This window comes from Schistocerca gregaria, chromosome 4 (assembly GCF_023897955.1).
Source record: "Schistocerca gregaria isolate iqSchGreg1 chromosome 4, iqSchGreg1.2, whole genome shotgun sequence".
In the NCBI taxonomy this organism is placed as follows: domain Eukaryota; kingdom Metazoa; phylum Arthropoda; class Insecta; order Orthoptera; family Acrididae; genus Schistocerca; species Schistocerca gregaria.
The window spans coordinates 483,901,872-483,928,548 of NC_064923.1; the positions used below are offsets into that span (position 1 = coordinate 483,901,872).

Below are 26,677 nucleotides of genomic sequence, written 5' to 3' on the forward strand. Positions count from 1 at the left end.
GGCAGAACACTTAGAAGATGCAACAGATCTACTAAAGATACTGTCTACACTACTCTTGTCCATCCTCTTCTGGTGTAGCCTACTGTGTGGTATGAGATCCTTAGCAGTTAAGACTGACGGAGGGTACCGACAAGTTCACAAAAGGTTGACAGCTCGTTTTCTTTTATTGCAAGATAGGGGAGAGAGTGTAACAGATATGATACGCAAGTTGGGATGGCAATAATTAAAACAAAGATTTTTTCGTAGCAGTATGATCTTTTCTTGACAATTCAATCACCAACTTGCAAATTTCTTTGTTTCTTTTTTTTTTTCGCGCCCGTACTTAGGGAGAAATAATAATCGTGATAAAATAAATCGTTTGCCCCGCACACTATTCGAGAGTGAACTGGTAGAGAAACAGTCTGGTGACGTTGGCAGTGAACACATAGTGCGTCGTGGGACGATCACTCTGTTTTTTAGTCTGGTGATGGTTAGACAAATTTGTTCGATGAACCCTCTAACAGGCACTCAAGTGTGAATTGCAGAGTAGTCATATAGATGTAAACGTAGACGTAGGCATACACGTAGAATCGATTCCGTTAGCCTGGTCTGAGGCGCCTTGTCACGGTTGGCGGGGATACTTCCGTAAGAGGTTCGAGTCCTCCCTCGGGCATGGGTGTGTGTGTTATCGTTAGTTTAAGTTAAATTAAACAGTGCATAAGTCTAGAGACCGACGACCTCAGCAGTTTGGTCCCATAGTCCTTATCCCAAATTTCCAGTTTCGATTCCGCTATACACTGTAACATCTTAGAATCCACACTTCCATGATCACTTGTACCAAAGCATTGTAAATTATTTTAAAAACTATTTCATTCAGTGGTCACCGACCTCAGTTATCTTCTCTCCATCTGTAGAGTATATTGCGTATCCGGGATTGTAGCATGCTGTCGTTTGGTGTCGTGATGCCTTCCTTGGACTTCCTGGCTACTGCGGCTTCAGTATCGTTCCTTGGTGCTGCTTTGGGATCCAGTATCCTTAATGCCTGACGACCACTGCCCACTGCGTCTTCGTAGGGCGCACAGTCCTACAATGTTGTGCTCTGGGATGTCCAGAATGCAGCAGCCGCAATTATCATTCATCTGTCTTTTGACTTTATTCACATGTGTTGTATATGGCCCATGTCCGGTCAGGTAATGTATCGGTCCACTCAACGGGTGAAGAAATATCGTTTTTAGTCTCTCCCTGATGTTAAGGACAAATTCGCATGTTCTCCTGCTGTGCCTGAAATATCTCAAATATTTTGCCACATTGGTAATATGCGAACTTATATTAACTTTTTCTTATTGGTCTCAGTTCAAAGTCTCCTTCGTACTTCCATTTGATTACCTTTCTTTCGCCAGTAAAGGGCTCCCTTTTTCATGTTTTTCAATTCCAACGGGCATATTCCAAGAGTTACTAACAATGCATCACTCGGGGTGCGCAGTAGGCCCCGTTGAACTCTTATGACTAACGAAAATGATTTTACGTGCTGCAACTTATGAGCCTACACGCTTTCATAGTATCGTAAAACAGAGCCGGCTGTTGTGGCCGAGCGGTTCTAGGCGCTTAGTCTGGAAGCGCGCGACCGCTACGATCGCAGGTTCGAATCCTGTCTCGGGCATGGATGTGTGTGATGTCCTTAGGTTAGTTAGGTTTAAGTAGTTCTAAGTCTAGGGTAGTGATGATCTCAGATGTTAATCCCATAGTTCTCAGAGCCATTTGAACCTAAAACAGATACTGTTACAAAATGGAATTATGCTCTACCTGGTTTTAAGGGAAGTCGAAAATGCCTATTACCGAAGGTTATAATTTTACGTATTACTTTTTACATTTTCAGCCTGCTTTCTCTAGCTGATTTGCAAACTACGACGTCTGTCCAGGAAAACCCATAGATGTCTTGTTACTGGGATACTTCGTTTAATTTTATTTTAGGATTTCTCGAAGATTATACAAATACAAACTTCAGTTGGAAATAAATTAAAACCACACAATAAAACGATATGGACAACGGCGACAAGAGTCTTGTTGTTAGCCATCAGATCAATACCCTTTCCATCTTGTTTTACGAATAAACTGCTGAATTTAAAGTATTAAAATCCTTGTGGTATCCGGTAACGTTGCAGGAACAAGCCCGATTCCAGGTTGGTGTAGCTTAATAAGAACGCGATTGAACGTTCCTTTTTCAGTGAGAATATAGTCACAACACTTGTTTGCCTTCGTATGGTAATGGTATGTTATTCCCTAAGAGCAGGATAGGATAGTCATTAAAATGCATTTTGCAATCGGATTTTGCATCGACGCAAAAGAATTTTGAAGTAGATCGGGATGAGATTATTCCTTGGCATTCCTTGTATCCAGAGTTTTATACATTCTCACACTGGATTACATCAACAGTTATTTTTACAAAAAAGAATAATGGTTTACTATAATACTGCTTATGGAAACTATCCTAACAATCCTATATTGCTTTATTACTCATTGTCTCACACGGACAACTTGGAAACCAATAAAACAAACGAATGACAAATTCCGCCTGCAGCATGGTTCAAATGGCTCTGAGCACTATGCGACTTAACTTCTGAGGTCATCAGTCGCCTACAACTTAGAACCAATTAAACCTAACTAACCTAAGGACATCACACACATCCATTCCCGAGGCAGGATTCGAACCTGCGACTTCTGCAGCATGGCTGGGTAGACTGAGCATGTAGAAGTGCTGCTACCACTCCGAATCCCGCATAAAGGAGGAGCGTTAGTGCCTCAAGAAAACGTAAAAGACCATCCGGAACACTCAGTTGTGAGCTGTTGACACCTATTCTTCCGCCACCGACAGAGATCATTCGATGAAGGATGGTGGCAAATTCACTCACAGAGTGAAGGTGGTAACAATTCTGCCGTTATCAAAGACTACGTCAGTGAGTCAACAGATTCTAGGGAGCTCACACCACATGTAGGAAACTGAAAAACAAGAGAATGTCATGCGTTGCTACCTTCATAATTCACTCTCTCCTGAAAACCAGAAAACTGAAACGTGTTACAAATACACTTACCAAACAGAAAATCGTTAAAACAACGTTACAACGGACCAGATACACAGATGAAGCAGCCTTCAGATCAGAAGGATATTTGGTTCTGAGGGAATGCCAGGCGAGACACTAATGAAGAAAGTATAGAAGTTCCGCACAAGTTTTATAGTCAATAACAAAATCCTGGGAGCCACCCCGACTTTAGCTCCACGAACAGTACGCTCTCGGCACTTAACTTTAGGGTAGGAAATAAGGCATACACTATGGTCAATACACAGTTCGCCATAAATGAGACTAACTGAACAGAGCCAGAGAAAACAGAAAAAAATTCAGACGTGTGATCTGAGGTTTTCCCGGCGTACAGAAATCTTGAAAATTTCTCGCTATCCGGCTGAATACCCGAGAAATTTTCAAAATTTTCATACGATCTGGAGACACTATCCAAGACCCCAGCAAAAAATGTTACACTTCTTGGAGACTTCAACACTTAACTCGGGAACGAAAGAAAATTCGGGAAGATCATCGGAGTTCATCGAGCTCACAACAAGACTAATCGGAACGATGGACGACTGGTGGAAATTTATGAGAGTTTAGATTCGATTATGAAATAGGCAGAATTTAAACACCTTCCAAGAAAACGGAAAAAGTGGGTATCCCCCAATATTCTTTTAGCGATCTAGAGACATATGAACAAGGAAATTTAAAATGTCGAAGTTTTTATGGGTGCAAAAACTAGATTCAGATCACTTTATTTCCAAAAGTGAGGTCAAAACTCTCCGAAGAGCCCAACAATTAATCGTGAAGTTTGAAACAAAGAAATTTAGAACTAGAAAGAGTTTAAGATGAACTTAAATCAGAAGGAGTATCAGGACGAGTATAGTTAATTCACTGACACTACGAAAGAAACAGTTCGCCTGGAGAAAAGGGGGAGACAAGCGTGATGGTCTGATGAAGGAGATAATGCAATCTAAGAGCGTCGGAAAGCATGAGTCGATTAATATTCTCAGAACATTCCAGAAAATCTAAATAACTTCCAAGAAATAAGGAAAAACAGTGCCAAAATTATCAGCGAATCTAGAAGGAGAATATAAGAATGGATGGGTAACTCAAACAGAGGAGAACTTCCGAAAGAAGAGTAAGTGAGACTTTTACGGAACAGTCAAGCTAAACTTAAGTAGATATGATTCCTCAAACCTCAGGATTAAGAAAAAGGAAGAAAATATTGTATGTGGTGACACAGAATGCAGCTAGATCTTGGACAGGAAATCTGAAGAACTCCTAAACTGTGAAACACCATCTGAGATATTCAGCCATAACCAGAAAGAGCCAGATTCAGAACTACCAACTTTAGAAGAGGTTAGGAGTGGTGTAAAAATTGTGAAGAACAATAAAGTTCCTGGGAAAGATGGAACCACTGCACAACTCTTTACCTATCATCGAACGGAAACATATTATAAGTAGAATTTTGGAAGGAGAGCAATTTCTAGAAGGGAAGTCGGCACTAACATATCCTATACATAAGAAAGGTAATAAGCCACAGCCTGAAAACGATTGAGAAATATGGTCATACCAGTAACCAAAAAGACATTCTAAACAGGTTTGCTGAATGGAGTGGAAAAGCAATTAAATCCACAAACTGCTAATTACGAAAGAGGCATCGGAAACAACCGATCATGTGCGTGAGAAATGAATCTGAAACTGGTAACCGCACGTCAAAGACAGAGAAGCAAGAATTTTGTGCTCACATTCATAAATTTCAAGGAAGCCTATGATTCAGTACATAGATCAACACTGTTCCAAATTTTGGAGATGAATTTGGATAGAATATATTGTGAAATGATTAAAGAACACGAAAGAGAAAGTAAAGTTCAGAGGAAAGCTCTCAGCGTACTCCAAGATCAAGACCAGAGCCAGAGAGGCAGCACTTTGCGCGTTAACTATCTCCTTGGACACATGGATGAGGAATGCTGACGATAAATGAAAGGGATGGGTCGAATACGATTGGAATGTGAGAAAAAAGGAATACAGAGAGCTCGCCTGGTATTTGCAAACGATATTATGATACTGTAGAAATTATAAGAAGAGATTATTTAAAAAACTAGCCAACTCAACAGATACGTGCCTAAAATAGGTTTACATATTATCGACAAGACAGAATATAATGGACATCAAAAGAGCTCCCAGATGGATAAAAAGAAGTCATGGGAGCACCAATAAACAAGATGAATTAACCAAATAACTTCGCTATGAACGTATACAATAACAAAAATCTTTCGATAAATGCAAAATTAAGACATTACCAGAGAGCGATCCACCCTGAACTCTTACAGGTAGTAGAAAGTCTGAACCTCGCAAACACAAGATTACTTAAGAGGCTAGAGCTTGTCGAAAGAAGCAGTCTCAGGAGGATATTGGGACATCGAAGAACAGGAGACGGTCAACACAGAAAACGAGCGTACCACCCAAGTGTTTAACCAAACAGAGACGCTCTCAAACAGGAAAAGAAAGATTACATTCGTCGGATATATCTTTAGAAAGGACCTGAGGAACTTGACACGGTAGATAACGCAGTATCCTGTGAACAAAAAATCAAACTACGCTGGATCAATAAGGTATAAAAGCATTTGGAAGAAATGAGAATACTGGAAACAGAGATTTACATCAGAATGGCTTTAAAATAGAACTTTCAGCCAGAGGTTACCAAGACAGACCCAGGGCAAAAACATCACGGGCAGAAGACCGAAGACTGTGGCAAAGTACTGGGATGATATGATAATGGACAGGGTTAAAAACCAGAAGAAAAGAAGCTGATCAGAATCGACGTGGCCAAAACGGAAAGAAGAAGAAATGAATGTCAGCGATCGGAAATGTGATAATCACTGCTACTGCTCTATAATATTGTTGAACCGCAGAAGTTTATACAGTCACAAGACATGTCCCAAGTTTCCTCTTTTTGCCTGTTCCATCATGGGGAGCTGAGAGGCAGAGAAAAAGAGCGGGTTTCGGCTTCTTCTGACAATTTTGCGGATATTAGTCGTAAACCTCTAACTTCGTAACGGAATTCTCCAGTGGCCTCGTGTATTTCCTCGCAGGCTCCAGAATTTATAGCTGTGGTGACTGGACGGCCACGCCTGCTTCTCGTTGACTCTCGAGTTAACAGAGCGCGTCCGGCCCTCCGCTCCTCGCGACCCAGTATTGCCGATCGCCGCAGATGCGCGTGGCGAATCGCAAATTATGCTAATACCGCTCACATCCTCCCTTTCCAGGGCATCAGATGCAACCAGACTTCCACGGTCTCTGGCCCTACGCTCCAGACGCATTCTGTCTCTCGTGAGGCCGGATATGTGTCACCGACTTTCACGGAAATGGTGAAAGGGTAGCTGTGACATTTTATCGCCCTAAACTGAGGTCAGGGCAATAAAGTGGAGAGACAGCCGAATAAAACAACTGAGCCACAGTCGCAGGAGGGAGAGATAAAAAGAAAAGCTTTCTAACGGTGTCATTCTTATTGCTCCGGAATACTTCGTCACCGTCCCACCTGCCTCGGCTGTGGAAACTGGTAAAGTTTCCTCCTTGGCAATGTCACATTTCAGTCCACGGGTAATCTCAGTTTCTCTTCCTGCGTGGCCTTTCGATTCGCTCTTGGTGAATGCTCAGTATAGTAGTTATAGCTGTGAGCCCTCTTAACATTTCGTCATGCGAGGTAAGTGAAACAGATAATGTAATACATGATAGCATCGTTGCATTGTCTTCAACTTCCTTTTCAATTTCTATTATGCACCAAAACTGGTGTAGCTATTCCCATAGTGAGAACGCAGCGGGTACTCTCAAGTGTCCGAATTAAAGGTTTCACATCATAACATTTGACAATGAACATAACGTAACGAACACGTACCGTAAGCAATAAAGATGGAATCCGTGTCTTAATAATGCTCACGTAACACTGTTAAATTCCAGCACAATTTTGAATAAATACTATTTCTTTTTTTTGAGATTTTACGAGACAAATTTTCCCATTCAGATTTTATATGCAAGGCACGTTTATATTTTTTGCACCCGAAACACACATTTACTGTCTGTAATTATTCAATACGCAGGGATATGTCAGGTTTAGATGAAGCATATATCAACTGATCTAGAATAGGTTGTCTTCCAAATCCCTCTGGAAGGCATATGAAACCAATAGCGTATATTGGTCTTGAGCGAAGTCGCTCTGGACTTTACCGTGTGAGTTACCCCGTCATGAAGAAGACCGCAATTTTAACAGTATACTCCATTCCCACCTCTGTCCCAGTGTTGCCGAGTTAAGGGCTGTCAAGAAAATATTTCCCTAACAAGGTTCCAGCCCGGAAGCTGTTAGCGCCTAACAATAAGGCTTCTACACAATCCATTGCTGAACATCGTAAGGCAGAGCATCGTCCACACTTAAGTTTGTGCCCGTAAAAAGCATGTGCAGTTGCAGCATGATTACAATAATAATCCATTTGAAGCAATGTTGTCTACATCGTATTTCAATCACTAAATTACCTTGATTAGGATCTTAAGCCTTTTTCCTGAGTAATTACCCAGAATGATTTAATTACTGGTCGCGTTAATGCTATATTAGTAATGCTAAGATAAAATACTATTGAGACTGGTAGCCGCGAAGTTTCAGTAAATAGGACTCTTAGACTTGTGATTTGGGAATGAAATAGCTGTTTCTAAAATTATGGATTCAAAGGTAAATTTTAATTCGATTAATTGAAATAATGTTTAATTATATCTTTTAATTTCTACTTGGTCTGCATGAGCATCGTATTCGCACGTTGCATAGGCGACGTTACTGAGAGGCAACGAATTTTATTTGCAGCGTGTATAGAAGTACCTTCACGAAAACTTTCTGTGAGCGTTCTTTGTACTTCTTATCCAAGTCGGGTTACGCCGAAGTTAAAAATGCTAAAAACTACAGCCCATTTGTCTATCTTTGCGTAAACATCGTCCTTTGTAAACATACCAGAATTAAGTTTGCTGTGCGCCTGGTATCAATTAACTTACACAAAATACACTTCCTATAATTAATGGTTTATATGTCGTACTGCACTATGGAGAGCATTGTTTATAGTTTTTTGAACTCTACTGAGTTCTTTCTTAGCCATATTTCTGTAACTGCTCTGTTGTCATCTGCTCTGGTTTCCTTACTTTTGGGTTAAGTACGATTCTAATGTGGTAGATGTGGAAAGGTCTTTGGGAAGGGTTGCACCTAGTTACATAAAAGGAGTGCCATTGGATAGGCCCACGGCTTCTGTCGCACTGCTTTAGTCAACACAACCGCCGCACTAGAGTCTTAGCTTTAATGTGCCAACATGAAGTACCCTTATGCTCTAAATCAGTGCTTCCCAGTTCAGTGCTTCCCAACCTGCGCTGTTGGCAAGCGGCGTGCACTCAGCCCTTGTGAGGCAAACTGAGGAGCTACTTGTCTGAGAAGTAGCGGCTCCGGTCTCGTAAACTGACATACGGCAGGGAGAGCGATGTGCTGACCACATGCCGCTCCATATACGCATCCAGTGACGCCTATGAGCTGAGGAAGACACGGCGGCCGGTCGGTACCGTTGGGCCTTACAAGGCCTGTTCGGAGTTTAGTTTAGTTTAGTTTAAAAAACAAAGAGGTTCAACCTTATTTCGGTCTCGAAACTATTAGGTCTACAACTTTGCTTCCGCCGTTTTGCAATAAACGGCAGTAGTTCAAGTGGTGTAATGCAATAAGCTTGTGTAATGCAATAAGCTTGGACATCTGTAAACATAATGCCATAAAAATATTAGTCGATTTGTGATTGCATCATAAGGTTATTCTTGATTAAGTATGTCAACTTACGTACCCATTTCTCACCATTTGCGGGAAGTTTTAATTTTCTGCTTTAACATGAAGAAGTCTGCGGCTGTGGCTCTTAAAATGCTCGTTAAGACCAATGGTGAGGAAACTATTAGTGGAAGAACGTGCAGAGAATGTTTTCAACGCCGTAAGAACCGTGGTTTTGATGTCTAAGACCGCCATGGCAGGGGATGACAGAACGCTTTCGAAGCTACTGAAACAGACGAAGACAGTCACAGGACATCATTATCGAAAGCAATTGATGCGTTCGAGCCCAGATCTGAAATACAAATGGCCACAATACAGCGATAGACACGTAAAGGTAATTTTGCAGCAAGTCGGTGCTCGACGCCATGTCGTAAAACTCGTCAAAATATACACCGAAACGTTGAAATTAGAAGTCCTATCCCTCCCGCCGTATTCCCCATGTGTTGCTCTCTCTGAGTACCACCTTTTTCGACCAGTGGCATAGAGTCTGGCTGACCAGCACTTCTGATCATATGAACGATAACTGAATCGATTCATGGATCCTCACAAAAGACGCCCAGTTCTTCCGCCACGGGATTCGTATGCTATCCGAAAGATGAGAGAATGTTGTGGCCAGCGATGGGCAATACTATGAATCATAATTTTTTTTGGTAAGTTTTTCACAATAAAGCCCCGAACTTAGAGAAAAAACGGCGGAAGCAAAGTTTTAGACCTAGTAAATTATTTTTAAAAGATCATTAGTATTATCACTATTTCGTAAGGCTATGACACACATCACGAAAGTCCCCCCCCCCCCCTCCAAAAAAAAAAAAAAACATTTCTTTCAAATAATATGGTGGAGGTCACAACATACGAATCTAGTGTATGAACGTCGTCTTCCTCGCATAGTCCACCGGCTGGCTACACATACAGTTCTACTATGTGTCTATGACGGTAAAACTGAGACGTTATTGATATTACCTGTCAAAAGCGTGAGACGACGCTTCATCCAGTCCCAAACATGCTCAATGGGGGACAGATCCGGAGATCTTGCTGGCCAGGGTAGTTGACCTACACCTTCTAGAGCACGTTGGGTGGCACAGGATACATGCGGACGTGCATTGTCCTGTTGGAACAGCAAGTTCCCTTGCCGGTCTAGGAATGGTAGAACGATGGGTTCGATGACGGTTTGGATGTACCGTGCACTGTTCAGTGTCCCCTCGACGATCACCAGAGGTGTACGGCCAGTGTAGGAGATCGCTCCTCACACCATGATACCGGGTGTTGGCCCTGTGTGCCTCTGTCGTATGCAGTCCTGATTGTGGCGCTCACCTGCACGGCGCCAAACACGCATACGACCATCATTGGCACCAAGGCAGAAGCGACTCTCATCGCTGAAGACGACACGTCCCATTCGTCCCTCCATTCACGCCTGTCGCGACACCACTGGAGGCGGGCTGCACGATGTTGGGGCGTGAGCGGAAGACGGCCTAACGGTGTGCGGGACCGTAGCCCAGCTTCATGGAGACGGTTGCGAATGGTCCTCGCCGATACCCCAGGAGCAACAGTGTCCCTAATTTGCTGGGAAGTGGCGGTGCGGTCCCCTACGGCACTGCGTAGGATCCTACGGTCTTGGCGTGCATCCGTGCGTCGCTGCGGTCCGGTCCCAGGTCGACGGGCACGTGCACCTTCCGCCGACCACTGGTGACAACATCGATGTACTGTGGAGACCTCACGCCCCACGTGTTGAGCAATTCGGCGGTACGTCCACCCGGCTTCCCGCATGCCCACTATAAGCCCTCGCTTAAAGTCCGTCAACTGCACATACGGTTCACGTCCACGCTGTCGCGGCATGCTACCAGTGTTAAAGACTGCGATGGAGCTCCGTATGCCACGGCAAACTGGCTGACACTGACGGCGGCGGTGCACAAATGCTGCGCAGCTAGCGCCATTCGACGGCCAACACCGCGGTTCTTGGTGTGTCCGCTGTGCCGTGCGTGCGATCATTGCTTGTACAGCCCTCTCGCAGTTTCCGGAGCAAGTATGGTGGGTCTGACACACCGGTGTCAATGTGTTCTTTTTTCCATTTCCAGGAATGTATTTTTCATTCTAATGTTTAGTTAGTGCTAATCTCGATAATGGTGTGCAAGGGCGGGGGGGGGGGGGGGGGGGTGTACTGGGGCTAATATCTGATTACATTCAGGGATAATGGTCCCAGAAAATATTGGCAACCACTGCTCTAAGTGTTGTTGTCTTCAGTCCGGAGACTGGTGTGTTGCACCTCTTCATTCAATTATGTGCTAATTTCTTCATATTTGCATAAGCACTCAGAAACTTAAATCCATTTGAATCTACATACTGCATTCGAGCCTTGGTCTTACTCTATAATATTTATCGACCCCCCCCCCCTCCCTCCACATCCCACGATCGCCAAATTAACGCTTCCTTGGTGCCTCCTCAGGATCTGCCTTGTCAGGTTATGCCGTAAATCCTTTTTTTTCAAATCTGATGAGATAAATGTCAGTCGGTACGAGATCGAACGAAGAATCGTCAGTTTAGTCCGCGAATCGAAAGAGAAACTGAGGAAGATAGCGAGCGACATTACCGTGGAAGGTAATTTTCCGGACATCGACAGCGCAAAGTCGTAAACAGAACAGGTAGCGTAATACGCCGTACGCTCTTTTTCTTTTCTTTTTGTAATTGGTCAGTTAATTCGATGGTACGTAAAGACGTATAGTATGTGACAGCACTACTCTTGTAAGAATACTGGAGTGTACATTGTTACCACCTTCCCTCTCAGCTTTTCGAACGTAATCATTAAGGTGCTGCCAACATGGACAGGTCTGCATTTCGCTTTGCTGTGTAATAATACACTGACATGACGGGTCATAGGATACCTCCTAATATCTTGTTGGACCTTCTTTTACCTGGTGTAGTGCAGCAGCACGACGTGGCATGGACTCAACGAGTCGCTGGGAATCTCCCGCAGAAATATTGAGCCATGCTGACACTATAGCCGTCCATAATTGCGGAACTGTTGCCGGTACATGATTTTGTGCCAAACTAACTTCTCGATTATGTTCCATAAATGTAGGATCGAATTCATTTGGGGTGATGTAGGTGGCCAAACCATTCGCTCGAATGGTCCAGAACGTTCTTCAAACGATTCGCGAACAATTGTAGCCCTGTGACACGGTGCATTGTCATCCATAAAAATTCCATCGTTGTTTGGGAACATTAAGTCCTTGAATGGCTGAGATGGTCTCGAAGCTGCTGAACATGGCGATTTGCAGTCAATGATCCAGGTCATTCCATATAAACAAAATACACACCATTATGGAGCCACCACCACTTGCACAGTATCTTGTTGACTACTTGGCTCCATGGATTCGTGGGGTCCGCGCAATACTGGATGACAGCGACCATTAGCTCTTACCAAATGAAATCGGAACTCATCTGACTAGGCTACGGTTTTGCAGTCGTCTAGGGTGCAGCCCTTATGGTCAGCCCAGGAGAGGCGCTGCAGGCAAAAGTCGTGCTGTTAGCAAAGCCACTCGTGCCGATCGTCTGCTGCCACATCCCATTAACGCCAAATTTCCCGCACTGTTATAACGGATACGTTCACCGTACGTCCAATGTTAATTTTTGCGGTTATTTTGCTTCTCTGTTGGTAGTGAAAACTGTACGCAAATGTCCTGCTCTCGGTCGTTAAGTGAAAACTATCGACCACCGTGTGGTCCTTAGTGAGAGGTATTGGCTGAAATATGGTATTCACGGCGCATTCATGACACCGTGGATCGCGGAATACTGTATTCCCTAACGATTTCCGAAACTGAAAGTCCAATGCGTCTGGCTGCAACTGCTAATCCGCGTTCAGAGACTGTTAACTCCCTTCTTGTCTCTTTAATCACGTCGGAAACCTTTTGACATGAATCGCTTGAGTACAAATGAAAGCTTCGTCAGTGCAATGCTCTTTTATACCTTGCGTACATGATACTCCCGCCATCTGTACATATGCACATCGCTATCTCATGATTTTTGTCACCTCAGTGTTTACCCTTCCAAACGTGGTAACAACACTGAACACGAAGAACGCTAATGCAATCTCATGGCCGGTCTACCTTTGCAGAGAATTGCATATGTAATTAATAGAGACCGGATTATATCTATCATAAAAACCTTATAAGATGCACGCAAATACACATGAAAAATGCTCAAAAATGCAAGAAAAGTGTCGAAATATGCAAGGTCAAATAATAAGAAAACATGGTAGTTACTGTATGCATTATATCTCAAAAGTCGAACCTGTGCATATCAGTTACGTGGAAGAGCGCCAACCAGGCGAAAAATCGATACATATAGAACGCTGATATTATTTTCTGAGTACTTTCTGATAGAGGTTAGGATAGGAGCCTTTCTGGGATTATTTTCTAAAAATTTGCAAAATGGTGACGCATACCGTGTGTCAAGAATTGTTCCTTCTTTGCAGTTGTCGGTAACAAGCGGATACAATGCGAATGACTCGCAGCGAAACAATCGATATGCACGGGACCAACTTGGAGATGCATCGCACGCACAAGGGCGCGCTCAAAACTCCGTAATATTTTATTTAAAAAACAATATACACAGGTAAATTCTTTGAAAAGTATTAACCTTTGATTAATACTATTGGGCCAAAGCATCATTTAAAATTTACTTTACATTTTTCTACTATTGTAAACAAAAACGACCAAATACTGTTCCAAATGTTCGGCAGTAAGATTGTGTCTTCGATAACTCAAAACATTTTTATTAGCAGAAAAGGATCGCTCTACATCATCTGAGGTAACTGGGCAGTATTTCAATTTGCGTGCTATGTTAGCACTTATTGTTTCTGGTGAAAGTTCACCTGTAAAATTAATAAAACTATCAATTTGGAACAAGGGTTTATCGTTTAAAATGCTTTCAAACTTTTCTGTTAGTTTTCTTGGGAATACCTCCGGCAATGAGGAGTTAAGTAGAATAATTTTATTCATTGACTGAATAGATTAAATCAACGCCAAACCTCGAGCTTCAAGCTTTTTAATACTTTCAGGTATATGGGAAAAATGAGTGCTAAACACAGCGAAGTCTTTTTTTAGTACTGGAATCATTTAAATTACATTTGGTAGTTTTTCTTTGTAGGTGTTGATGCGAGCAGAAGCCTTTAGAAACACTTTCTTTGTGGGTGATAACAGTTTATTTATATTCACAAACGTGGAACGTACTACTTCAGCAAGGCAACGTATTCCATGAGTAATGCAAGTCACATGAACCAAATTGGGATAAAATACCGAGGGTTTTACCTGCTTTGATCATATACGGAGCAGCATCTGAAATAAACATATCCTTTCATGAGCAGAAGATTTTGGAAATATTTTTCTAATACCGTCATTCACAGATCTGGCGATCGTGGAATGATTTACTTTTTCAAGTTCTTTGCAGGCCGCTGAATAAAAAGAAGAAGGCTCTTCTTTTAAAGCACCAGCAATTAAATTTGCTATGTAACGACTACGAGTGTCTGTAGTTTCGTCAACTGAAATCTAGATAACGCTATCCTTGAGCCCATTGCGTATTTCTTCCAGAACATTTACGTAAATTGTCCGTATGTAATTTTTACACAATGATGAATCATATGGTATATTTTGATTTAAGCAGTATTTGCGCAGGAAGCCTTTGATGAGCGGTTAGTAAGTTCGTGAAGAGGTATATTGCTTGCAATGAACGCTTCACATAAATTCCATGTTAAAACCACTTTTTAGCTTACCTTTGAACGAGTCCCTGCTAATGCAACTTGCTGTTGTCAGAAGTTGATGTCGTGGTCCTTTCTTGTGTATTCCTGCGGTATGAAGACTTGTTTTGACATGCTGATCTATTTGAAACTTCCTTTTGCACGAAATTTTTTTCTCGCAAACTTGACAATGTAAAACAATTCCGTCATATGTAAATGTTCCAGGATGGTCAGCTATCCACGAAACGATGTTTCTTTTCTCGGACGGCATGGCGGGTAACACACACCACACTACACGTCGTAAACACGGTCAACTGTGTACAGTAAATAGAAAGCTAAACTGAAACAATGGACGTGCAACTAAAAGCTTGCCAAGTTTACAGTAATTGTTGCCGACGCGAGAGGAATGACAGCGGAGGGGAGTAGCTGGGGGAGCGGGCGCAGAAGCATTAACTCTTGTCTGCCTGTTCCCATTCGTCTTCTGTAATGCTTTCGCTAGGCAGTGGTCCCCCAGTTAGCGATTGCACGCAATACTAATTCGCGGTCAATTTGTGAAACATCAAAACTAGGTAGAGCTAGAGACTGCCCGTCTAAATTTTTAAAATATTGTAAACATAAGGCGAAAATATGCATCGTCACTAGTTTTTAGTTAAAATATGCAATAACCAGTGAAAAGGAGCCAAATATGCAAATGCATATGCAACATGCAAATGCATGTAATCCGGTCTCTACTAAGCACATTTCTAATAATATTCGTATCAAGCGATAGTGTGTATGTGTACGAAGTTGCATTGATATCCGACTGTATCTTCTGGGTATTCACCTCTTTTGTCATGCAGTGCACTTCTATGGGCATGGAAGCTGTAAATCTCAGTCGACATGATGTCGAGCGAAGAGTCATCGACTTCGACCGCGAATCGATAGAAACAGCTGAGGAAGACTGTGACATCACTGCGGAATGTAGTTTTACGGATAGTGACAGTGCAGAGTCGTAAGCAGAAAAGGTAACGTAGCATGCTGTACGTTCTGTTTTCCTCCCTTGTTCTAAACAGGAAGTTAATTCAATGGTACATGTGGACATACGGGATGGTTAACGAAGATATGCAAATATTTTAGTTTGTTATTCTACAAGTAAAACTGAAGAAAAAGTTCATATAAACATTGCTACGCAAAAGTTTGGTTCCGGAGTTACGGCTAACAGAAGATTTTGCATGAAATTTAGCAACTTCGCTAATATGAAGCCATTGCAAAACTGCACGGAGTTAAAGTAAAGCACGATTTCCAATTATTTTGTTGTTATTGATTTGGTGAATCTAATAAAACATGTCCCAGACTTGTATCTGCAGTAGTTTTCCAGAACATCCAGAGAAGCAAAGAAGTAATTTTGTAACATTTTTAATTTATTAACTGCTTGGCCCAATTTGTTTTTGAAGTTCCAGACAACTGCACAAAGTTTTCAGCAGAAATTTTAGAGAATTTAATTTTGGAAAAATTATAGTAACAAAGTTAATTGTTGTAAATTTGAAAGGCATCCCTGTTTGACAAACAATCCACAAACAACAGTTACCATGTGGTTTCACGTAAAACACTTTTTATTATGCTCTTTCACTGAACAGTGCATAAAACTAGTTCGTTTCAAGTTTAGGAAACGATTGAAACAACTCACTAACGGTTTCCAACAATGACATAACAGTTTCTACATTCTTAAGGGGAAAGTAAACAAATTTACTTGTACAATAATCTTTGCTTCTCTAGATGTTCTGAAAAACTACTGCAGATACACGCGTGGGACATGTTTTATTAGATTCACCAGACCAGTAACAACAAAATAAATGGAAATCGTACTTTAACCCCGAACAGTTTTGCAATGGCTTCGTATTACCGAAGTTACTAAACTTCAGGCAACATTTTCTATTAGTCGTAACTGCGTAAAGATCGCCCTGTATAGGACATAACAGCAAAAAAATGGTTCAAATGGCTCTGAGCACTATGGGACTCAACTGCTGTGGTCATTAGTCCCCTAGAACTTAGAACTACTTAAACCTAACTAACCTAAGGACATCACACACACCCATGCCCGAGGCAGGATTCGAACCTGCGACCGTAGCAGTCGCACGGTTCCGGACTGCGCGCCTAGAACCGCGAGACCACCGCGGTCGGCGGACATAACAGCACTACACTTGTAAGAATACTGGAGTGTACGCTGTTACTACCTTTTCTCTCCGCTTCTCGATCGTAAACACGAAGGTGTTGCCACAGTGGCCAGGTCTGTAGTTCGCCTTGTTGGGTGATAATAAAGTCTTGATTTACTTTAACAAGTTTGTGCCATAATTCCCAGAGCTGCTGCTCCACCTCGGCAACGACGCACTGCTGTCCGTAGGAAGCCATCGAGTTACTTAGGTGTCCGGCCGTCGTTTGTGGAGTGACCGCATACCTCGGGGAACAGCATTCCCGCCCCTGCCGGAGCGACTGAGGAACACGGCGAGCACGTGATTTGCATGCGGGGCACGGCCCGGCCGCATGGCTGGTCTCCTACACTTGGAGACAGGTGGGGGGACACGGAACGCGGCGACAGGCGCGGCGGTCAGCCCACGCGCTGGCCCAGGTATGACGTCATTTGCACAGTATCTCGGGATGCTTGTGCATCCGCTTACACTGCTCAGCACACAAAATGTTACGGAATTGAAATGATCTAAACTTTCTTAACTGACTTCTTATTCACGGCGTGTGTGTGTGTGGGGGGGGGGGGGGGGGGGGGGGGTGGCAGAGACCTAGCATTGTAGAATTCAAGGAAGCAAAGAGCGGTAACAGTTCCACCACCAGTCTCTTGGTTTAAGCAAGTACCTTCTGATAAATTCTAGTGAGTGCTCGTTCTCGAGCGAGTGCACAAACAGATGTAAACACAGTAAAGCCTATCACTCCTTTTGAAACTGAACCTCTGTGTTCAGGTGATTATATGAACCTGGTTTTTGTTCTGAGATATACCCCAGACACTGAACTTTCGCTTTCGCTTGGATTTGGCATGTTAATTTGAAGGAGTGGCCGGATGCTCTTCCTGCCGCCACCCCGTACCCCCCCCCCGCCCCCCCCCCCCCCTCCCACGGGACAGAATCAGTGTACCCCATCCGTCTGCGTCCAGCGTAAATCGTGAAATAGTGCGAACGTATTTCCAATGTCTGCGGCGCGTGTAACTGAGGCGGAATTAGGGAACCAGCCCGGTATGGGATGTGGAAAACCGCCTAAAAACCTAACTAACCTAAGGACATCGCACACCATGCACGAGGCAGGATTCGAACCTGCGACCGTAGCAACAACGCGGTTCCGGACTGAAGCGTTACTAACATTCCAAACCTTCATTCTTCACGTCTGAAAGGGTCTGAATTATACCGTGTAACGTGGCAGTGTATAAAGTAACTAAGTCGGTGCGTGACAGCGTCCTATAATCGGGTTTCGAATTGAGTGAGTTCGTCCACGCATGGGGCACCCGTTCGTTCGGCATGATAGTGTTATACTACACACACGAGCACCGCGACGTCTGCAGCATACCGACGCCCTGGGTTCACTGACATCGATCGTCCACCATACACTCCTGACTTGGTCCCGTCCGAGTGTCATCTGTTTCCGAAAGTTAAACAACACCTTCGAGGAGTTCCCTTTGATAGTGGCGAAGCGGTGCAAGCACAGGTGAGGTTGCGGTCCCGTCAACAAAGTCAAATATTCCACAGGGGCGGTATCAACAAACTGGCCTCTCGTTGGGAGAAATATGTTTCTCGTCATGGTGACTATGTTGAGAAGTAAATATGTAGACATGCAGAGTAAAGATGTAGAATATTAATAACGTTTGTTTTACTGAAATAGCTTTACGAGTTTTCACGTACAAAATTCCGACCCATAACTTTTCAGCACGCCCTCATGTCATTCTCAAGTGTGACGTGTACTGTTTAACGAACTGTTGATCTATAAGTTGGTTTGATGGAGGAAATAACGTTCGATGATACCGTTTCCACTGTGGCGTCTCTCACAGTAGGGCATTACGTAGTCTCACATGACGTCCTGTGAAATACTCACGGAAGCTAATCGCAACCACTTAACACATTCATGCTCCTTTATCCTTGGATTAATTGCAGAGAAAATGAACGGTACACATTTTTATGAAAGAAATCTTAAGCATTCATTTACCAATATATGGGTGGTGGAATTCTTGAGCAAAGGAAGAGATGCAAGATCAAACGAATAAGAAATGCAATATGGTTAAAAAGGCAACATATATAATGTCATTCGTTATGGACAAATACAGGTATCAGATCAAAAAGCTTAACGTCCCCACCGAACACCATAGCAGAAGAACATTGTGGGCGTGAAATCGTATGGGACTTAACTGCTAACGTCATCAGTCCCTAAGCTTACATACTACTTAACCTAAATTATCCTAAGGACAAACACACACACACCCATTCCCGAGGGAGGACTCGAACCTCCGCCGGGACCAGCCGACAAGAATATTCAAAATAAGGTTAAAAGGTTCTGAAATCATCATATTAATGGCAAGACACTGTAAGTCACTTGCATTAACGTATTGTTAGGAGTAAAAAGACGTAATGCTTCCCACGGTATGTTAGAATGCAAAATACAGTTCTACATAACGTTAAAGCAAGCGTGATTTCCCTGCATATAAATCCACCCAGAATACTCGTCGTTCACTGCGATCTCACTGTATTGCTGAAAGTTGTCGGTTGAATGCACTCATCTTGAAATGATAAGCCAAGTATCTAAATCACTCCTGCTGTCAGAAATAAGAGTGTTTTGTATAGGACTGTTGATATTTTTAAAAACATCACGAATCCGATATATCGATATTTTAAAAAATCATTACAAGCGGTCGCTGTATCTGAAGAGATATCGATATATCGACGGGAAAAATATCAGATGCAACTTGTAAATATACTGCTACTTCTAGAGCTGTATATTTAAGTTATGATTTATTATTAGAAGTTCTGTGCATCAACAAGTTAGCAGTTTTCTTATGCCCCTTAGAGCAAGAACTGAAAGGAAAACAATGCGCATTCGCTCCTGGCGATAACCACGTTGCTAACAACGGTAACTGCATGTAAGTGGTACAGTAAAAGGTTTTCGATAGGTCCCTTGTTCGGTTTCGTCACACATCGAATTTGTTTGGAATTATCGGATTTGCCCGGAATACTTCATGTCGACGTCCCTGTTTTTGCGTTTCTCCGAACGCCAGCCACCTAGAAGTTTTATTGTCAAAATTTGGTGGTGAAGTTAACCATAGCGGTTTCTCTTAGTAGCCACCGCAAAGACAGATCTTGTCATTTAGATTTTTGTTTATCATTTTCAGTAACTGTTCTTGAAGAACTCCGGTGTGAAGAAATAGCACACTAGTTACGTTAAAATTGATGTTTAACGCAATTGGTGTGCTATTTCTTCACATCGAAAATCTTATTTTTCCATTCGACCACCACCCTCCAGCACAATCGGACTTCCTCTCTGTGCCACCGATACTTGTTTCACACAGTCAAAAGGAAAGACTGGACATGATGACAGTCAAAATTTAATACGACTCCTTCACACAGTGAAAGTAAAATTTCCTTCTACTACAATTTCAAAAGAGCAATTTAAAATACTTACCAAAAATTGTGAACAAAATATAACATAAAACAGAAATATCGGCATGCGATGTTGCCATTTCGATATGTATATACCGATATTTCCAGAATTAGATTTTCACTCTGCAGCGGAGTGTGCGCTGATATGAAACTTCCTGGTACACAGTTTTAATCTGCCAGACGTTTTATGTACCGATATGTCGGACGAGAAGACATAGCCGATATATCGATATTTTTTGAACAATATATTGAGATGTCGATATTTTATCACAGCTTTAGTTTAGTGTACAGCTCCAAAAGGGGTCCAGACCGAAGCATACGTGTTCAGCGCTCTGACTGACCGCTATCTGTCAAAGCTTTCGAGTGTCCCTAAGAAAAATCTGTCGATTCCTGTGCAAAGATGCACCCCTGTAGCAGACAGAGTCGTCTGGGGTCGAATCTTCCTTGAGCTGACCAGTGAGTTACGCACGACGCTCGAGTATGAAATTTGAAGACTGCCCGAAGCAGACGTAATTCAGCCCCATCTTCGTAGGTGTGAGGATGTTCTAAGAGGGAAGAACGTTTTGATCTGGAGAGCCGCGCGATTCTCTCCTCATCGCTGTCACTGTGACGTAGACATTCCTAGCCTTTGGCGCCAGGATGTCGCTACGAGCGAACAGTAACGGTTGTTTACTCTTTATTTCTGCGATATCAAAATGTGGGACAAAATTACCCCCTCCCAAGCGTGAGTTTTGCAGTGTAATACGGTGTCCGAATGCAGAAAACGTCCGCTCTATCAAAATTTACAGACGGATAACCGTAGTTTATCGAAATGTGATGAACAAAGTCTCATGTGTGCCGAGATGTGCCGTGATTAATGGCGGACGAATGAATATTCATGATGATGAAGGGCGATCAAGCCGACCTTTAGCTGTGGCTAATGAACTCAAATCAAGCACTGAGGAAACAATTCATCAGGATAGACTACTGATGGTCTGTGCTTGTGCTTTCCTGAAAATTCGCAATCAGTTCTGTATCAAATTGCTACCGGTGATTTGAGCTGTAGAGAAGTATATGGCAGGTGGGTTCCTCGGTATTCCACATATAAACGCAAACAAAATGAATAGGATCTGGACTAACTTTGTCACTCGCTATGGTAAGGATGGGGAGAAGTTTTTGAACCACTTTTGTTTCTCATGACGAGACCCGGCTTTCGCATAGAAATTCAGATACAAAACATCAGGCAATGTGTAAAGGAACCTATATTTTTTTCCTTTTTAACTTTACTGTATTCATTATCTTTAGTAAAAAATGTCAATATCTTCAAATATTAGTCTGGAACCGCGCGACCGCTACGGTCGCAGGTTCGAATCCTGCCTCAGACATGGATATGTATGTTCTTAGATTAGTTAGGTTTAAGTAGTTCTAAGTGCTAGGGGACTGATGACCACACACATCCATGACCGAGGCAGGATTCGAACCTGCGACCGTAGCGGTCACGCGGTTCCAGACTGTAGCACTTAGAACCGCTCTACCACAGCGGCCGGCGCTTCACAACAGACTTATTACTCCTAGGTTCAGGGATACTCTTCTACCCTTAATCCTAAAAGGCACATGAGTAACTTTCTCCTTCTGTTAACAAGCTGAGGAAAATTCCGAAAGATCACTTAGACTCGACTGAACGCACAATTGCAGTATGGAAGATGGCGCCAGCATCACTTCATTCACTAAAGAAATATAAAAAGAAATCATGTTAAGAGTTTTCCGTCAGTTCTTGGTAAAACAACATAGCACTTTTGATTTCTTATAAAATACCTTTACTCTCGACCTTAAAAAGAGACTTAATGTGATCATAATCTCCATTTTCGTATGAGAGCTCACGTCGGCCCTAACTGGCAACGATTACTTATCTGCGATACATGTGTCGCACACCCGACCATATCACTCCCCCCTGCGAACGATTATCATCATCATCATTTAAGACTGATTATGCCTTCCAGCGTTCAGTCTGGAGCATAGTCCCCCTTATAAAATTCCTCCATGATCCCCTATTCAGTGCTAACATTGGTGCCTCTTCTGATGTTGAGAGCCGGCTGGTGTGGCCTTGCGGTTCTAGGCGCTTCTGTCTGTAACCGCGTGACCGCTACGGTCGCAGGTTCGAATCCTGCCTCGGGCATGGATGTGTGTGATGTCCCTAGGTTAGTTAGGTTTAAGTAGTTCTAAGTTCTAGGGGACTGATGACCACAGATGTTAAGTCCCATAGTGCTCAGAGCCATTTGAACCATTTTTTCTGATGTTGAGCCTATTACTTCATTATTAACCGAATCCAGGTACCTTCTCCTTGGTCTACGCCGACTCCTCCTACCCTCTAGTGCTGAACCCATGAGACTCTTGGGTAGCCTTGCTTCTCCCACGCGTGTAACATGACCCCACCATCTAAGCCTGTTCGCCATGACTGCTACATCTATAGAGTTCATTACCAGTTTTTCTTTGATTTCCTCATTGTGGACACCCTCCTGCCGTTGTTCCCATCTACTAATACCTGCAATCATCCTAGCTACTTTCATATCCGTAACCTCACCGAGCGAGGTGGCGCAGTGGTTAGCACACTGGACTCGCATTCGGGCGGACGACGGTTCAATTCCGTCTCCAGCCATCCTGATTTAGGTTTTCCGTGATTTCCCTAAATCGTTTCAGGCAAATGCGGGGATGGTTCCTTTGAAAGGGCACGGCCGATTTCCTTCCCAATCCTTCCCTAACCCGAGCTTGCGCTCCGTCTCTAATGACCTCGTTGTTGGCGAGACGTTAAACACTAACCACCACCACCACCACCACCACCTATCCGTAACCTCCACCTTTCGCTCCCATACAACAAAGTTGGTCGAAAGATTGAATGGTGCACAGATAACTTAGTTTTGGCACTGACTCCCTTCTTGCAGAAGAGATTAGATCGTAGCTGAGCGCTCACTGCATTAGCTTTGCTACGCCTCGCTTCCAGTTCTTTCAGTATGCTGCCATCCTGTGATAATACGCATCCTAAGTACTTGAAACCGTCCATCTGTTGCAACTTTGTTCCTCCTATTTGGCACTCAATCCGTTTATGTCTCTTTCCCACTGGCATACATTACTTTCGTTTTGGAGATGCTAATCTTCATACCATAGTCCTTACATTTCTGATATAGCTCTGAAATATTACTTTGCAAACTTTCAATCGAATCTGCCATCACAACTAAGTCATCCGCATATGAGAGACTGCTTATTTTAGATTCACATATCTTAATCTCACCCAGCCAGTCTATTGTTTTCAACATATGATCCATAAATAATATGAACAACAGTGGAGACAGGTTGCAGCCTTGTCTTACCCCTGAAACTACTCTGAACCATGAACTCAATTTACTGTCAACTCTAACTGCTGCCTGACTGTCTATGTAAAGACCTTTAATTGCTTGCAGAAGTTTGCCTCCTATTCCATGATATCGTAAAAAAGACAATAACTTCCTCCTAGGAACCCGGTCATATGCCTTTTCTAGATCTATAAAGCATAGATACAATTCCCTGTTCCACTCGTAACACTGCTCCATTATTTGCCGTAAGCTAAAGATCTGGTCCTGACAACCTCTAAAAGGCCTAAATCCACACTGAGTTTCATCAAATTTGTCCTCAACTAATACTCGCACTTTCTTTTCAACAATACCTGAGATGATTTTACCCACAACTCTGATTAAAGAGATACCTCTGTAGTTGTTACAATCTTTTCTGTTTCCATGTTTAAAGATTGGTGTGATTACTGCTTTCGTCCAGTCTGATGGAACCTGACCCGACTCCCACGCCATTTCAATTATCCTGTGTAGCCATTTAAGACCTGACATTCCACTGTATTTTATGAGTTTCAACTTAATTTCATCCACCCCAACCGCTTTATTGCACTGAAATCTATTGACCATTTTCTCCACTTCCTCAAATGTGATCCTATTTCTATCATCATTCCTATCCCATTGTACAACGAAATCTGAAACATTACTGAACGTATTTTCACCTACATTGAGCAACTCTTCAAAATATTCCCTCCATCTGCCCAAGGCATCAACAGGATTCACCAGCAGTTTTCCTGACCTGTCCAAAATTTTGTCATTTCCTTCTTACCTCCCTTTCGAAGACTGCTAATTACACTTCAGAATGGTTTCCCAGCAGATTGACCCAAAGTCTCCAACCTGTTCCCAAAGTCTTCCCAAGATTTCTTCTTGGATGCTGCAATTATCTGTTTGGCTTTGTTTCTTTCTTCAACAGAACTTTCTCTGTCTACCTGAGTTCTAGTATGTAGCCATTTTTGATACGCCTTCTTTTTCCTTTTACAGACTGCTTGACTGTGTCATTCCACCAAGCTGTTTGCTTCGTCCTACTTTTACACACTACTGTTCCCAGACATTCTTTAGCCACTTCTAGTACTGTGTCCCTGTACCTTGTCCATTCCTTTTACAATGACTGTAATTGACTACATTCAACTAACTGGTACCTTTCTGAGATCGCTGTTATGTACTTGTGCCTGATTTCTTTATTCCGAAGTTTCCCCACTCTTATCGTCCTACATATGGACCTGGCCTCCTGCACTTTCGGCCTCACAGTACCAATTTCACTGCAGCTTAAACAGTGATCAGTGTCATCAAAGAATCCCTTGAATACACGTGTGTCCGTCACAGCCTTCCTGAATTCCTGATCTGTTGTTATACAGTCAATGACAGATCTGGTTCCCCTGCCTTCCCAAGTATACTGGTGAATGTTATGTTCAAAAATGGAGTTTGTGATTACTAAGCCCATGCTGGCACAGAAATCCAAGAGTTGTTTCCCGTTCCTGTTGGACCCCATATCCTCTCCAAATTTACCCATAACCATTCTGCTCGATTTCCAGTCCTGACATTAAAATCACCCATGAGCAGAACACTGTCCTTGTCCTTTACTCTAACAACTACATCACTGAGAGCGTCATAAAAAACTATCCGTCTTATCTTGATCTGTCCCTTCACAATGCGAATATACTGACACAATCCTAATTTTCTTGCTAGACACTGTCAAATCTATCCACATCAGTCGTTCGTTTACATACCTTATTGCAACTACGCTGGGTTCCATTTCTTTCCTGATGTATAGCTCTACACCCCATTGTGCTATTCCTGCTTTGACTCCTGACAGGTAGACCTTGTATTCTCCCACTTCCTCTTCTTTCTCACCCCTTACCCGAATGTCACCAACAGCTAAAACGTCCAACCCCATCTTACTTGCAGCCTCTACCAGCTCTACCTTCTTCCCAGAGTAACCCCCCCCCCCCCCCCATTTATATTAATAGCTCCCCATCTCGTTACCATTCGTTTGCCGAGTCGTATCTTAGGAACCCCTGGTTTGTCAATTAGAGGTGGGACTCCGTCACTTCCAAAGGTCGGAGGCTTTTTGCTCTGATTGTTGACAGCATCATATTTAAAGTACCAGGGATACAGGTTGCTAGCCTTACTTGCCCCGGGTCCCATTCAGTTTTACCCCTAACGGTTGAGGGACTAATCGGTGGATTTGGTAGTCTTTGCCGTCTCAGCACAAAGGTGACCACGACTCGGAATATGTCCGAGATGCCCAGCCTTATTCCAAAGTAACTGGTATCCCGACTGTCAGGACCACTTACTTGGCCACTCATACGTTGCCCGTGGTTCATGAACTAGGACATGACAACAGGACCCACACCATGAACCAGAGGAATATTTACATTAATTGATCGGGTTGTTTATGTTTTTCATTTTTGACTCTAAGATTTTAATGTGTTACGGATCGAACGCTTTAGCTCAGTCTCAACCCAGCTGTGGGAAATAGCTATCATGATGCTCGTATTATACACAGACGTGAGAAAAATCATTGGTAGATGAACGTATGCAGATGGCGGTAGTATCGCGTACACAAGGTATAAAAGGGCAGTGCATTGGTGGAGCTGTCATTTGTACTCAGGTGAATAATGGTTCAAATGGCTCTGAGCACTATGGGACTTAACGTCTGAGGTCATCAGTCCCCTAGAACTTAGAACTACTTAAACCTAAGGACATCACACACATCCATGCCCGGGGCAGGATTCGAACCTGCGACCGTAACGGTCGCGCGGTTCCAGACTGAAGCGCCTAGAACCACTCGGCAACTTCGGCCGGCTACTCAGGTGATTCACGCGAAAAAGTTTCCGACGTGATTGTTGTCACACGACGGGGATTAACAGACTTTGAACGCGGAATGGCAGTTGGAGATAGACGCATGTGACGTTCCATTTCGGAAATCGTTAGGAAATTCAGAATTCCGCGATCTACAGTGTCAAGAATGCGCCGAGAATACCATTTCAAGCATTGCCTATCACAAAGGACAAGGCAGTGGTGGACAGCCTTCAGTTAACGACAAGAACAGCGGCTTTTGCGTAGAGTTGTCAGTACTAAAAGACAAG

The 26,677-nt window shown here is 43.0% G+C and overlaps 1 protein-coding gene across 4 annotated transcripts in view; it reads right to left on the reverse strand.

Annotated features, from left to right (window-relative positions):
* Positions 1-26,677, reverse strand: part of LOC126267060 (cadherin-23-like) — a 458,700-nt gene that overhangs the window by 250,158 nt on the left and 181,865 nt on the right. Inside the window, exon 1 of one of the 4 annotated variants that reach the window (XM_049971903.1) lies at positions 14,645-14,730. The exons of the other annotated variants lie outside the window; for them this stretch is intronic. The gene's annotated coding sequence lies outside the window, so the exon portion shown is untranslated. Of the gene's footprint in view, positions 1-14,644; positions 14,731-26,677 lie in introns of those variants that run through there. 4 annotated transcript variants of the gene reach the window in all.